This window comes from Mus caroli, unplaced genomic scaffold, assembly GCF_978045245.1.
Source record: "Mus caroli unplaced genomic scaffold, Mus_caroli_1 scaffold_19, whole genome shotgun sequence".
NCBI classification, from domain to species: Eukaryota; Metazoa; Chordata; class Mammalia; order Rodentia; family Muridae; genus Mus; species Mus caroli.
This window is the reverse complement of record NW_028227274.1, coordinates 48,205,115-48,209,459: the sequence shown is the minus strand read 5'-3', so window position 1 is coordinate 48,209,459 and position 4,345 is coordinate 48,205,115. Positions and strand designations below refer to the sequence as shown.

At 44.2% G+C, this 4,345-nt stretch overlaps 1 pseudogene; it reads left to right on the top strand.

Moving 5' to 3' along the window:
* Positions 1–854: 854 nt before the first annotated feature.
* Positions 855–3,138, top strand: LOC147000291 (glyceraldehyde-3-phosphate dehydrogenase pseudogene; annotated as a pseudogene).
* The last annotated feature ends 1,207 nt before the right edge of the window (positions 3,139–4,345 follow it).

Sequence of the window (4,345 nt, the reverse complement as noted above, 5' to 3'; positions counted from 1 at the left end):
GCAACAGCAGCTGCTCTCCTGAATCCACACACCATCCTCTGGGAACACCTCTCATACCATTGTTTACAACTTTTCTGTCCTTTGGACACCTGAATCCCAATGCTTCATGTAAATAACTTGTTTACTATCAGGTATTTTATTGATGGTAAGCTATCTCTTTAAAAGCATGCTGGCAGTTGCCTACTAGATGGGAGAAAATATTGTGGAAAGCAGCTAAGACATTTTATAAATGTAAGGAAGGCATAAGGGTGGAAGGCATAAGGCAAAGTGCAGTGACATATATAGACAGGCATAGACAGGCATAGACAGGCATAGACAGGCATAGACAGGCATAGACAGGCATAGACAGGCATAGACAGACATAGACAGACATAGACAGACATAGACAGACATAGACAGACATAGACAGACATAGACAGACATAGACAGACATAGACAGACATAGACAGACATAGACAGACAAAGCCTTAGAGAATACATCCCTGCTTCCCATAGCATGAGGATCCCAGCCTTCTGAGGGTTGACAGAATGAAGACAGCAACCCTTGTTTTCTCACCCACCCACTTTGGGTCCAGTGATGCAGATTACCAAGGTCCTGAACCAATTTAGATATGGTAGGGGGAGGGTTATCCAGATGTCAAAAGAACTTGGGAGTAGTATTTCTACAGGGCTCCACCTTCATCCTTTACAGCTACACAGAGGGTGGCAGGCTACTCTACCAATAGCCTTTGTTGGGTCACAAAAGTACCCACTGGCATCCCTAGATGATGGACTTCAGATAAATAGAACTGAAAATGCAGTTTAGATCTGCTACAACCTATTCATTGAAATCTTTTACCTAAGATTTTGCAACTATGTCCTATAAGCTCAGGAACTGTTACAGGGGATGTGACTTTGCATTAAGAATATGGGGTGATGCCGGTGCTGACTATGTCATGGAGTCTATTGGTGTCTTCACCACCATGGAGAAGGCCAAGTACCCCTTGAAGGATGGAGCCAAAAGGGTCATCATCTCCACCCCTTCTGCCAATGTCCCCATGTTTGTGATGGGGGTGAACCAGGAGAAATATAACAATTCACTCAAGATTGTCAGCAATGCATCCTGCACCACCAACTGCTTAGTCTGCCTGGCAAAGGTCATCCATGACAACTGTGGCATTGTGGAAGGGCTAATGACCACGGAACGACCATGCTATCACTGCCACTCAGAAGACTGTTGATGGCCCCTCTGGAAAGCTGTGGTGTGATGGCCATAGGGCTGCCCAGAACATCATTCCTGCATTCACTGGTGCTACCAAGGCTGTGGGCAAGGTCATCCCAGAGCTGAACGGGAAGCTCACTGGCATGGCCTTCCGTGTTCCTAGCCTCAGTGTATCCATTGTAGATCTGACATGCCATCTGGAGAAAGCTGCCAAGTATGAAGACATCAAGAAGGTGGTGAAGCAGGCATCTGAGGGCCCACTGAAGGGCATCCTGGTCTACACTGAGGACCAGGTTGTCTCCTGCAACTTCAACAGCAACTCCCACTCTTCCACCTTCGATGCCGGGGCTGGCATTGCTCTCAATGACAACTTTGTGAAACTCATTTCCTGGTATGACAATGAATAAGGTAAGCTGGGCGTGGTGGCGCACGCCTTTGATCCCAGCACTCAGGAGGCAGAGACTGGCAGATTTCTGAGTTCGAGGCCAGCCTGGTCTACAAAGCGAGTGCCAGGACAGCCAGGGCTATACAGAGAAACCCTGTCTCGAAAAACCAAAAAACAAACAAACAGACAATGAATAAGGCTACAGCAACAGGGTGGTGAACCTCATGGCCTCCAAGGAGTAAGAAACACTGGACCACCCACCTCAGCAAGGAGGTTGCTGAGGAGTCCCTATCCCAACTCAGCCCCCAACACTGAGCATCTACCTCACAATTTCCATCCCAGGCCCCCATAATAACAGGAGAGGCCTGGGGATCCCTCCCTATTCTCTTGAGTACCATCAATAAAGTTCGAGGCACCCAAAAAAAAAAAAAAAAGAATATCAAGGACTATGGGCAAAACATTCCCAAAAAGCACTTGTGTGTGCCAGAGAAGACAGCTGTATTTAATACAGGCTGGGTTGGATCTGAGTCCGTGTTCAGATCAGCCTCACTCACTTTGTTTTAAAGCACACTTACCAGAGGACTAACGTTTTTTTAAATTTTAAGAATGTATTTAATTTCAGTTTTTAGGACTTCACAAATGAATATTATAGTTGCATCCTTTCTACCTTACACTCGCCCTGCCAACTCTTCTTATATCTCCTCTTTCAACTCTGTGTGACACTTTTTTTTTATTATTACGTATTTTCCTCAATTACATTTCCAATGCTATCCCAAAAGTCCTCCATACCCTCCCCCCCACTTCCCTACCCACCCATTCCCATTTTTTTGCCCTGGCGTTCCCCTGTACTGGGGCATATAAAGTTTGCGTGTCCAATGGGCCTCTCTTTCCAGTGATGGCCAACTAGGCCATCTTTTGATACAAATGCAGCTAGAGTCAAGAGCTCCTCAAGCGTTTACTGAAAGGACCCTGATATAGCTGTCTCTTGTGAGACTAGGCCGGGGCCTAGCAAACACAGAAGTGGATGCTCACAGTCAGCTATTGGATGGATCACAGGGCCCCCAATGGAGGAGCTAGAGAAAGTACCCAAGGAGCTAAAGAGATCTGCAACCCAGTAGGTGCAACAATATTATGAGGACTAACTTTCTATGACATGTTCCAACAAAGAAAGCAGAAGAATATAATCAACTGTCATATTACACAAATCAGCGTGCAGTCTATAACATAGACCTTTTAACACCACAGAGGCATTAGTACATTTAATAAAGGTGTTTAATTCAGCCAAAACCCAGTCTGTACTCAGTCCTGAATGGAAATGTTTTATTTTGCATAAATATCATGAGATTTGATTCAAAAATTGATTATAGTAACAAAGATACTATAGATACTAAAGAAGATTCAAGGAAAATCAAAACCCACATTTTGTTTAACTGTGTTAAAATAAAATAAAATAACACTAAAACATAATCTTTTTCAACTTCCTGACACTTGTCCCTATCAGCCAGACATCACAATGGCAGTTTTTCGCATCAATCAATACGTGCCAGATTAGGGTTGGAGTCAAGTAAAGTGGGTATGAGAAATGCTGCCTGCAACTTTAACGGGAAATGTCTGTTTCCAAAGAAACTAAATTGACCCGGATAATGCGCATGCAGGCTGAGGTTGCTGCAATTGGGGCTAAGAGCACATCAAACTGACAACCTTCCTTCACTGCTGCGGCAATGGTTGATTATGCTCTTGGGTAAGGAAAAATGCTGATAGAAAACTTGAGTGGTTGCAGAAAACACAGTTCTGCAGTCTCTGAGTGGATTCTTTTCATGTGAAAATGTTGGATCCCTTAGGACCTATTCTGCACAGCCTTGCTGTCTAATAGCCGCATACCCTCTCTTCCTACTCCCTAAACGCCCTCAGTTTAGAAGACTGCGCCTAGGTTAGCTTTGAGAACACTGAGATTCTCTTCTGTGTGACCTTGAGCAAGTTACTTCTGTGATCAGATTGTCACTTAGGAAACACTGCTGGTTACGTAAGAAAGCTTTCTGCAGTACTCCTGCCCTGAACACAAAAAAGTATGTGCCAATTCCTTTCTAAGTTGGAAATAAAAAGATGAACTTGGTTTGGAAGACAAAGGACTAAACATAAGGCAGAGGGTAGCTCCACGTACTCAAGGTCCCATGTACTCTCTGGACTTGCTTTTGCCCCAGTTTTTGTTCTTGCCTGTGCCCAGGTCTTGTGGCTTTCTTGTACAAAATAAAACCAATCTAAAATCAAATGTGCCAGCCCAGTGAACAACCAAACCCAGACTCCTTCTGAGAACCTTTGAAATGTCAGCAGCTAATTAACATAGCTTAGCAGCTCTTGTTGAGTCCACAGAGTCTTGGACTTCTGCAAAGGGGGAGAGGGACAAAGGGAAGAAGAGTAGGAAGAGAGGCTGAAGAAAGGAGAGACATGCTAGGGAATGGACGCACCTACAAGAGCTCAGGCACTCTTTATAGAGTCGATGCCTGACGCCCCAGCTTTCCCAAACCATGGCTATAAAGGGAGCATAATTATACTTAACAGAAGCCACCTGCATTCTAAAGTCATCTTAAATTTAAAGCCTGTGGGAGACTTAATTAAATTTAATGAAAACCATGGCTCCTAAACAAAGATGTATTATAGTTTCCCCATAGTCATTTCTGAGGAAATTAAGTAGCAACCATGAAGGGTCGCCTTAGTTCTCACATTTAACACCCAGGTCTATAAATAAGACAGTGCTCTCT